Source organism: Macrotis lagotis, chromosome 1 (genome assembly GCF_037893015.1).
Source record: "Macrotis lagotis isolate mMagLag1 chromosome 1, bilby.v1.9.chrom.fasta, whole genome shotgun sequence".
Lineage (NCBI taxonomy): Eukaryota > Metazoa > Chordata > Mammalia > Peramelemorphia > Peramelidae > Macrotis > Macrotis lagotis.
In genome coordinates this window covers 864,498,253-864,510,399 of record NC_133658.1, presented here as the reverse complement: position 1 = coordinate 864,510,399, position 12,147 = coordinate 864,498,253, and the positions used below count along the sequence as shown (strand labels likewise).

Genomic DNA, 12,147 nt, shown 5'->3' with positions numbered 1-12,147 from the left:
TTCAGAGGAGAAAATGAGGCTGGTGACTTAGCGCAGTTCCCCTCAGTCAAATCTAATTCTTGTGCTTGTCACAGCATCATCTCCCTGATGTCATGGTCTATTCCAGAGGACTGATGCTGAAGCCTGCTACCCTGATCCTGACAAAGAGTTAATTGACTCAAGGTGCAGAATAAGACTAGTAGTTTTAAACATAATCACCCTGTGCTTGTTTTATTTGACATTGCATTTTGTCACAAAGATGTTATTTTTTCTTTTTCTTTTTCAATGTTGGGAGGAGGCTTTTGGGCGAGAGAGGGATGTTAATGATAAGGTTGCCAAAAAGAAAAGAAGAGGGTCACCAAAACTTTTTTTTTTAATATATAGAAGAAGGGGCGGCTAGGGGGCGTAGTAGATAAAGCACCGGCCCTGGAGTCAGGAGTACCTGGGTTCAAATCCAATCTCAGGCATTTAATAATTGCCTAGCTGTGTGGCCTTGGGCAAGCCACTTAACCCCATTTGCCTTGCAAAAACCTGAAAAAAAAAAAAAAAAAAAAAAAAAAAAATATATATATATATATATATATATATATATGAAATCAGAAGCAACATCAAGAAGAAACAAAAAACCAAGACAGTTTTGAAAGTTATATGTTGAATCAAAGGAAAATGAGCTGTATATAATATTAAAAGCAATAGACTTCAAATTGATCCACCAAGTATATATCCCAAGTCAGGCAGTACACTATTGACATTCCTTATCTTCCTGGTTCTTCAGGTATTCCAGTTTGTGACTGGCACTGTCCATAATATTTCACAGTTTCATGTGCAATCCTCTTTTTGCATTCTTTGTATATAGAAACAATTATTTTATTTGCTTCTTGTTAAAAAAAAAAAGATTAGCCTAGTAATTCCCACAGACTAGTAAATTAAGAAAATGAGAACAAGGGGAAAATATGTATCCAAATTCTTCTAGTTCAGACTTCTGTCTTTTGTAGTACCCCAAGATAGGGAGTTTAGAGGTACATTCTAATTTTATTCTTTTGTTTTGTTTTTTTGTAAGGCAATAGGGTTAAGTGACTTGTTCAAGGTCACCAACTTGGTAATTATTAAGTATCTGAGGCAAAATTTGAATTCAAGGCCTTTGACTCCAGGTGTTCTATCCATTACACCACTTAGCTGCCCCCTGACTTTATTCTTAAGATGTTATGGACATTCTTTTGAAATTTTTTTTTTTTAGATTTTTCAAGGCAATGGAGTTAAGTGGCTTGCCCAAGGCTACACGGCTAGGTAATTATTAAGTGTCTGAGGTTGGATTTGAACCCAGGTACTCCTGCCCCCAAAGCCAGTACTCTATTCACTGTACCACCTAGCCGCCCTTCTTTTGAAATTTTAAAATTTTTTCTTAATTATTCACTGTGACTCAATTATATATTAATCTATTTAAACCCTTCTTAAATTTACTGCCACTTGGTAGAATGGGACTCATAACTTCAATATGGCTGTAGATGGTTATACTTTGTTCACAATGAAAAGGACAGAGACTTTGGTATACTGTATATTAAAAAAAGATATATTCATGTGAAGAATCCTATAGCCCAAGGTGAGAAATAGTGTGGGGAACATATATGAAGAGGATCAAGGGAGGGAGAAAAAGAAGCGATTTTGTTGTGTACATATGAAGCAGATGACTCAGGCAGAAGGAAGAATTCAATGAGTAGTTTGAAAACAGATTACAAACATGGTATGAATGTAAAATAGTATACAGTTTTATATGAATAAAAATTATTTCATAATAGATAACTTGTCAAGGGAAATGAACACATTTCCAGAGAAGACTTGCAAACCATCCACAACCATATTTTAAAAAGTTTCAAATTATTAATAGCAAATGCAAATTAAAGTCTGAGGTCTTACCTCATACTCATCAAAGTGGTAAGTAATACAAAACCAAAATGCTGTTGAAAGGATTGTGAGAAGACAGGATTGTTAATATACTGTTGGTGCAAAATGATTCTATAATATGATCTGGATTTATGTGAGGGAGGTTACTAAACTTTTTATACCCTTTGATATCCTTACTGGACATGTAGCCCATTTGAACCAAAGACAAAGAAAGGCTCTCATTTAAGCCAAAGTTTTCATAGTAGCACTTTTGTGGTAGCAGAAACCTGGAATCAAAGTAGATATTCACTGATTGGAGAATGGCTAAATTAATTGTGGGGCATGAATGTAATGGAATATTGAAATGCTTTAGAAAATGATGGAAATGATGATTATGGAGGAACATGAAAAGATATATAAACTGATGCAAAGTGAAATAAACCGAACCAGAAAAATATCTATAATGACTACAACAATGTGGAAAGAACAACAATAGCAAATTGAAACCAAATGTTGTAAGTTATAATGACTTGGGAGATATATAGACCAAAGGAGTTATATAGAATGGAAACCTCCGTGGTTCTTTACAGAGGTGGGAAATTATGGGCATGGCATGATACTATATATAATGTCAGATCTTTTATTGATATGTTGGTTACTTTCACTGAACTTTTAAAAATTCTTTATTATAGGGGACGGCTCTCTAGGAGGGGGTGGGGAGATACTACAGTAGGAAAGGAAAGTAATATTAAAAGCAAATGTAAATAAAACTAAAATTATTTTTTAATTTAAAATTCTTAACAGAACTTTTGTGGCAGCAAAAACCTGGAAAGAAGATAATTGTCCCTCAATTGGACAAAATATATATACCAATATATGAATATAATGTGTAGTAAGACATGACTAAGAAATGTGGTAAGACATAAAAACTAATGCAGAGAGTAAAAAGAAGAACCAAAAGAATAAAACTTACAGTGACAACAATAATATTAATGTCACTAATGTAGTCACTAGAAGCACCTGAACTGAATTGGCACACAATGACCAGGATGGGTTCCAGAAGGGACAAATGAGACACATTCTCTTCTCTTGGCAGAAACAAAAAGTGGAGGATTGCTGGTTGCATGTGTTGCTACTCAAAGGTTGCAAATGCTATTGTATCATTAAGTATAGATTTAACTTTATTTTTGGCAAGGGAGAATTGAAAGGAGTGAGGGGTAGGAGGAAGAAAAATATCAGGAAACCAAGAAGTGGGGAGAAATGAAGGTTACATCTATTTGCCTTCAAAGAATTCAAGTAACTAGCCTGGATGAACTGTATCCTTAGAAATTTAAATACTTGACAGATATAATAGTTTAGCCTCTGTTAGTTATCTCTGAAAAAGCCTGTGGAATCAGAAGGGGTATTTCAGATCTGGCGAAGGACAAATTTGATATTTATAAAAGGGGAAGAAGGTGAAGTCTCCCAGCTTGAGTCTAGTGAGCTTCTAGTTCTTGGGGAAAACCTAGGAAACAGTATTAAAGAGATATGTTTGAATCTTAGAAAAGGAAACAATGATCACTAAAAAATAGCATGTTTTCATCAATAACAGGTCATACCAGAGTAAGTTCATTTCCTTTTGTCACAGGGTAACTAGACTGGAAGATCAGGGAAATGAAGCAGATGTTTATATACTTAGATTTCATCAAAGTATTTATTGTACCAAGTACATGCCTTGGGTTTTTCTTGTGGACAAGATGGAATATATACCAGTTGATGTTGGTACTAGACTCAAAGAGGAGTCATTCATGATCAACTTGGTGGAATTCTCTGAGAGGCCTCAAGACCTTAGGTCTATGTTGTTCCATATTTTTGCTAATGATGTAAATGAAACCAAAGAAGGCTTTTACTTATGAGATTTCCAAGTAGCACAAAACAGGGAAGAGTAGCTAACATCGGATTGTGGACTAGAATATTGGGACTAAATCATTTGGGTTATATAAACTTCCCACTAAAGAATAAACAAGTAATGGTTAGAAAACAGTTTCAGCAAAAAAGATGTGATAATTTTAATGATCATAAACTCAATAATTCAATAATGTATTATAAACAAAAAAATGCTAGATTGTATTATGATAAAATTTCCAGAATAAGGATGATGATAGTTTTGATATGCCCTTCCATGGTCAAATCACAACTGGAAAATTGTATTCAGTACAGGGCATCACATTTTAAGAAAAGCATAAAGAAACTGGAATTTGTAAAGAAGAAGAACAATTAGAATGGAGAAGAAGCAGAAAAACATGTCATGTAAGAATATGTTGAAGAAAATGGGGAATGATCAGTTTGAGAAAGAGAAGTTTGGGGGAATCTTTAAACATTTGAAAGAGTTTCATATGAAAGGAGAATTAGATTTGTTCTTATAGCAGTAAAAAAAAGATTTGTGATTGATATTAAAAAATTCCTAATAATTAAAATCATTCAAAGGTGATGTGAGACTGGTCTTGGAAGGCAATGGATTCCCTTTCACTGGAGGTTTTCAAGTAGAGACTAGATTAACATTCTTTGGAGAGATTATAGAGGGAATTCTTGTTATGATAATTGATCTCTGAGGTCCCTTCCAAGACTCTAAAGTTATTTATATCTTCAACTTTTATAATATCTAACAATTTCCATAAGTCAACTAGTCAATATATACAATAATATGTTCTTTATCTTTTATTTCTTTTCATTGATTCTATTGGTATGATTCCACCTGATGGTAAACTTTTCTACCAATTCATATCTGTCCTTGATATATAGTTTATAGTTTTAGGGAATTTTCTGGGGGGAATCAAGTGGTATGACTTGCCCAGCAAAACATAACCTCTATGTATTAGGGGCAGGATAAGAGAACCTTTGAGACAAGGACATCCTGACTCCAAGGATGACTCTATCTACAGTGTTATACATCTCATTTTCTTAGAATTCATCTTAAATTTGCCTCTTTCAGTCTTTGAAAAGCATCACTTAGATTAAATTAGACTTAATAACCATTCCTGAGATACCAACCAAGTTCACCATATCTGTATCTTTCAATATTTTATAGGCCTGATCATCATTCATCTTGTTCTCTTCTTTCTCACACTAAAACATCCTCAATTTTTTGTTACTTCTCATACAGCTGGTTTTGTATCCCCTTGTTCATTTTAGGTGCCCTTCTCCAGTTCTTTTGTTTTTTTCCTTTCCCCTCCTTTTCTTGACTTTTGTTTGCTAACAAAAATTACAAGTAGAAATGACATATAGATACTCATACTTTCAAGGGTCAATTGAGATTTTCTTTTTTTTTCCAATACATTTTGTTGTGAAGCATAGAACCTTGAATTCATAGAGCATTGACTATGGATTTGTTGAATGGCAACCAACATTTTTTGTGCTGCTTTGAACGAAGAACCCATTAGTTGATATCTCCAAGGCAATGATCTTCAGTAACTCCAAGATCACTTTCCTAGGCTGTAGCTCAGAGGATGTCATTTTTGGAAAATCGTTTGGATTGTTTTCCCCAAATACATTTCCTTATTTTTCCCATGCTCCTTTGCTATTTTTCATCTTCCTCATACAGTTTAATGAAATCTTTCCATAGTCTTTCCATCTTTTTTTTTAAGAGTTTTTTTTTCTCAAGGCAATGGGGTCAAGTGGCTTGCCCAAGGCCACACGGCTAGGTAATTATTAAGTGTCTGAGGTCGGATTTGAACCCAGATACTCCTGACTCCAAGGCCGGTGCTCTATCCACTACGCCACCTAGCCGCCCCTATAGTCTATCTTAATAAGCTAGTTATTTTATTTCTTAAAGTATCTTGTAGACTGAAAAATTTCATGGTATACTTCCTCTTCTAGTCATTTATGATAAGAAAGTTTAAATAAACCAATAATTTGACAATTTCACTTTTGAATTCCTTCAGAATTCACCATTCTTATTGATTTATCTATTTTTAGTCAAAATTAGGTGGCATGGTGGCTAGAGTACTAGGGCTGGAGTCAGAAAGACTCACTTTCCTTAGTTCAAATCTGCCTGCACACACTAGATTTGTCACCTGGGCAAGTCACTTAATCCTATTTGTCTTAGTTTCCTTACCTGTAAATTGAGTGGGAGAAGAAGATGATAAACCACTCTAGTAGCTTTTTTCAAGAAACCCCAAATGGAGTTATGAAGAATCATGCATGACTGAAAAATGACTGAACAAGTTAGGCCTAGAAAATCTTTTGTAGTTCCTCTTATAATAGAGTATCTATGATATGTCTACAAAAAATTTTAGAATTGAGAAGTTCCATCAATAAATAGTGAGGAATGATGAGATGGCATGGAAAGGTTGTGACATACAATACTGGAAAAAAATGTTCCATTATAGACATCACAGATCTATTAGAATAAATTCAGGCAAAGAATTCATTCAATTTTATCTTCTGGTATTAAGGACTGACTATGTATATAAGTAACAGAAATGTTTTGTAAAGTATGTTCAGATGATATTGGGAAACATACTGTAATGGGAAAGAAATAAAAATGATCAGATCATTGAGGATAGAAGATCCAAAGCAGTTCTCTAAAAGTTTGTTTTCTTTGCAGACATTTGTTGAGTGTCCCCCTTGCTATATTCCAGGTGCCAAGGGGAAATCAAAAAATTAGATATGGGCCCTGCCCTCAAGGAGTTTACAAATGTACATAAAAATGGCAGTAGGAGAAGTGAAATCCAAAAAAAATATCTGAAAAAGAAAAATAGAAATGCCTGGCAAAGGCATTTTTCAAGAGAATAAAAGAAATCACAAGGCCTTGCAGACAAAATTGGCCGGAAAAATAAAGGAATTGTGTAGCTATTGAGGTAGAAAACAGTTTTGGCACCAGTTTTGATCCAGTAACTGTAGGGATTGAAAACTTATATACCATAAAACAAACCTAAGGCAGAAGTAGAAAAATGGAAGAAAGAATATGAATTAATTGAAGCATATCAAAATTGGTGCTTGTCAGCCAAAAGTAAAATGAAAGAAAAATTACTGGAAAGAACTCAAGACTACAAAACTGCAATAAAAATTCAATAAGAAAAATAAGGAATACAATTTCCATTGATATTAATTCCCCTTCAATCACGGATTGACAGAACTCATGGATAACTCTTTGGACCAGTATCCCAACACAGAATAGAGATAAGTGAGAAACTTGTGAGAATCATCAATACAAAGCTGGTGCAGGCACAGTTGAGTGGCAGGGATGACTGCTTCTATATGAGATAGGGTTACCCTTTATCAATAGGTTAGTCACAGATACCAGAAGGATCAGCAATCTTCTATTTTTATGAGCCATTCAGCAGCATTATTTATTTGGTTGGATGGAGATTAATCCCTACAAGATTATAAACCATTTGAGGGAAGAGACTATAACCTATTTTATCTTAATTTCTCCCTATATTTTTTACCTCCCTGATCATGTTGCTGAGTTTGTTGAGTAGAGGAATTTGAGTCACATTTTTGATCAATATTTGCTTTTAATAATCTCCTTATGGACAACCCTCTCTGACTTTTCCTGACTGTTCTCTCTTCATTCTCTTCCTATTTGTGTTACTATTTCTTAATATCTTTTCCTAAATCTTCATCCATCTTATACCCACTAACCATGATGGATGAATATCAAGGCTTTACCTGGGATTTCTCTAGTTTCATCATATTCTTTCATCAGTTCTCATGAGTTCAGTTATCATCTATCTCTGTTCAGATGATTCCCATACATATCCAGTTCTAGTCTCTCTTCTGAGTTCCAGTGTTGCATAACCAACTGCCTATTTAAATATTTCCAAGTGGATGTTTTCTGGACAAACTCAACATTGTCAAAACAAATCTTTTCCCCAAAACCCTCCCTTCTAATTTTCATTATTTAATGGCATCAGCATCCTTCTATTTATCTAGATTCACATGAATATGAGGTAGTCTACAGATCAGCTATGTTGGCTTTCTTATTGTTCCTCACATATGACCCTCTATTTCCTGCCTTCATGCTTCTATAACTAGTTGTTGCACATGTTTGGGATGTTCTCGTTACTCTATCACCTTGTTGCATCCTTAGCTTCCTTTATGACTCAGCTCAAATCCAAATTAGAGGGATATGGAAGAAATTACCTGTCAGACCCATGGATAGAGGGAAAGTTTTTTCTCCCAAACAGAAAGAGATTCATGGACATAAAATAGACAGTAAAAAAATTAATTTTTGCATAAAGTAACCAGTACGGCTAAAAATTAGAAAAGCAGCAAGAAATTGGGGAAAATCTTTGTACCAAGTTTCTCTGAAAAAGATCTTATTTTAAGATATGTGCATAAATAACTGAGTCAAATTTATAAAAATAAGAGCCATTTCTCAATTGATAAATGGTCAAAGGACACTTATAGGCAATTTTAGATTTTTTTTTCAAGGCAATGGGGTTAAGTAGCTTGCCCAAGGCCACACGGCTAGGTAATTATTAAGTGTCTGAGGTCAAATTTGAACCCAGGCACTCCTGACTCCAAGGCCGGTGCTCTATTCACTATGCCACCTAGCCGCCCCACATATAGGCAATTTTGAGAGAAAGAAATCCAAACTATTAATAGCCAACTGAAAAAATTTCTAAATAACAAATAATTAGAGAAATGTAAATTAAAACAACTTTGGCAAAGTTACTGAGAATGGAAAACGCCAAATGTTAGAAGGGCCTACTGGAAAACAAGTACGTTAAAATATACTATTCTTAGAGTTGTGAACTGGTCCAGTCATTTTGGAATTCAATTTGGAACTATGTCCAAAAAAACCCTATTAAACTATGTACCAATGATGCTGCTACTAGGTCTATACCCCAAACAGATTAAAACAAAATAGGAAAAGGACTAAAAACATTTACAAAAATATTTATAGCAGTTCTTTTCATGGTGGTAGGGAATTGGAAACTGAATATATGCTCATCAATTAGGAAGTGACTGAACAAATTATGAAATAGGGATGTGATGTAGTACTTTCATGCTATAAGAAATGATAAAGGTGATGTTTTTCAGAAAGACATGGGAAGACTTGCATGAACTGATACAAAGTGAACAGAACTAGAAAAACAATAACCACAACATTGTAAAGACAAACAACTTTGAAAGATTTTGGAACTGTGATTCTTTATTACATTGGAGTTTCTAATAACCTGTGACGAAACATTCTATCCATCATCTTGACAGAGCTGATAAAACTCAGAGTATAAACTAAAGCACATTTTTGGTGCAGAGGGGCATAGTTAATGCAGAAATTTGTTTTTCTTGACCATACATGTTCATAATGGATTTTGTTTTTCTTGTTTTCTTGATAGGTGAAAGAGGGGAAAAGGAAGGAAGAGTATTTAGACATGAAAATGTATTTTTAAAAAAAAGACGATTCAGATCTTACTGTCTACAATAGTCCTTTTCTGTCACTATTTTCTCTCTAATGTTACATTCTATGTACTCCATATGCACCTTATATGTACTTATTTATTTTTATGTTTCCTCCAATAGATTATGAGATTTTTGAGGATTAAAGATTGTATTTGTCTTTCCTTGTACCTCTTTTGTTTAGCACAATGCCTGGCAAACAGTAAGCACTTAAAAACTTGTTGACTTGACTGATAGTCCATGATCTCATACTTCCTAGATACATTCATATATACATACTATATATATATATGTACATATATATATATAAATACACACACAAACATATATGTGTGTGTGTTTATCTTTTCAACCTATATACTTCTTATCCATATCTTCATAAATTATCCATGGAGGACTTTCCCAAAAATACTTGAAGGCCTTTCTCTGATTCTTTTAGTATTTGTCAATGGGCAAGTAGGTGGTGCAATGGATAGAGCACTAGAATCAGGAGAACCTACGTTCAAATCTAGCCTCAGACACTTAATAATTATCTAGCTGCATGACTTTGGACAAGTCATTTAACCCCATTGTCTTGCAAAAAATTTTTTAAAAATGGGTAGACCACTAGCCTTGGAATCAGGAGGATGGGAGTTTGAATCCAGCTTCAAACACTTGACACTTACTAGCTGTGTGTCCTTGGGCAAGTCACTTAACCTTGATTGCCTCATATCTAGATTGCCATCTCCAGTTGTTGTGATTCATTTCTGGCCACTGGACCCATCCTGATATAAGGACAAACATTATCATCATCAGTCAGCATTAGCTAGCATTTTTATATCATTTTAAGCTTTGCAAAGTGCTTTACAATTAATTCATTTTATCCTCACAGCAACTCAGGGAATTCAGTTCTGTTGCTATGTCCATTTTATGGATAGGGAAACTGTAGCAAAAAAAGTGAGGTGACTTGCCCAGGGTTCTAAAAGATATATGAGGCTATATTTGAACTCAGGTTTATCCACTGCACCAACTAGTATCCCTAGTAAACCTGTGTCTCACTGAAGTCCTGTTTCAGTGTTTCATCAGGCTTTGGCAGTAACTGTGTTTATGCTAACAAACAAGAACTGACAAGTTCTACTGAGATCAGAAAGATTGAGTATTGGTAAAGTCTGCTCTGAGGACCAGCCTGACTTGGGGTAAAAAAGATACAAATTCATATGGCTGGCCATTTGTTGATACAAAGTGGGTATTTAATATGGAATATTCAATTTATTAAAATGGATCTAAAATATCATGTCAGGCTTATTTCTTAAGGGATGGCTTATTTCTTAAGGGATGCCCTATTAGGAAAACGATATTTGACATCTAGTCTGGATCACTAGATTAGGATAACTTCTTTTCAACTGTAAGGAGAGAATTTTTGTTTGCAACTGATTCCTTAGTTACATTCTTTTTTATACCCTTATATAAGAATTAATTATTTGAAACTATATATTAGCTGGAAGTTGAAAATACTGTTATAGAAGCAGTTATATCTTTTGGTAGAAAAACACCCCTTGGACCATTCATTGACTTCTTATGCATCAGAGTAAATGAACATTCTTGTTCAGTTTTATCAATGACTTGAAAGAAAATGCAGATGTCAGACATTAAGTTTATGGAAGAATATTGAAGTAAGAAAATCAGAATCTGAAAAGAGCATGAAAATTGAAATCTAAAAGGACAAAACTAGAAAAACAAACACTGTAAAGACAAACAACTTTGAAAGATTTTGAAACTGTGATTGTTAGTCTCAAAGGGCAAATGTAAAATTCCATTCTTGGTTTTTTAAAAAATGAACCATATGAGTATTAAATGGCAGAGGCATGGCTTTCTAATAGTTATGTGAAAAAGACCTGGAACTCTTAGTGTCCTCTATTCTCAGGACAAGTCAACAGGAGAATTGTATAGCCAAAAAACTAACATAATCATAGAAAGCATTAATATAGACACTGATTCCTAATTGAGGGATATGATAATTCTACTGTCTTCTGTTCTGATCACACCCTAAATAGGATATTGTATTAAATCTGGCCTCACACACTTATTAGCTGTGTGACTCTGGGGCAATTTGGCTTATTCCTGTTTGCCTCAGTTTGCTCATCTGTAAAATGAACCAGAGAAGGAAATGGTAATCCACTCCAGTATCTTTGCTAAGGAAACAAGAAATAGGGGTCAGAAAGAGTTGAATATGATCGAAAATGACTGAACATCAATCAGGGATAATTAGTATGTTTCAGGATGTTGGAATATTTATATAGGAGAAGGTGACCAGGATGATGAGGGACCTGGAAAATATGCCATCCAAAGATTAGTAAAAGGACCTGGATTGATATAATCAAGAGAGAAAAAAGATATGGGGTGGGGGTAGTTGAAAGGGAGTTATGATTGCTGAGAAACAATATGACAAAGTAGATAGCAAACAGGACTTAGACCTTGGAGGGTTTAGGGTCAGACACATACTACATATATGATCCTAAATAGGTCACTAAACCTCTGTGAGCATGAATTTCCTAATTGGTAAAATAATGAAAATAGTGCTTATATTTACTTCATAAGGTTGTTCTGGGACTCAAATATGATAATATATGTAAAGCCTTTTGTGAATTTTAAAGTGCTATAAAAAAACTTCCATTATTGTTGTTGCTATTTTAAATATTTAAAGGGCTAGAGAAATTAGATTTGGTCTGGTTGGCCCCAGAAGCCAAGGATCAATGGGTAGAAATTTGAGGCAAATGTTGACTTCATATAAATAAAAACTTCTCAAGCTTTCTTGAAAAGAAAGTCCTCCATCACTGGAGGGCTTCAAGTGGACATTGAATGATTACTTCTCAGGCATACTGTGGAGAATGGGTGTCAAACATGTGACCAAAGGGCAAC

The 12,147-nt window shown here is 34.4% G+C and overlaps 1 long non-coding RNA gene across 1 annotated transcript in view; it reads left to right on the top strand.

Moving 5' to 3' along the window:
• The window catches only part of LOC141491044 (uncharacterized), a 41,020-nt gene extending 31,662 nt beyond the window's left edge, over positions 1-9,358 (top strand). The window contains exon 3 of the long non-coding RNA XR_012469440.1: positions 9,189-9,358. This is a non-coding gene — a long non-coding RNA (uncharacterized LOC141491044). The remainder of the gene's footprint in view (positions 1-9,188) is intronic.
• The last annotated feature ends 2,789 nt before the right edge of the window (positions 9,359-12,147 follow it).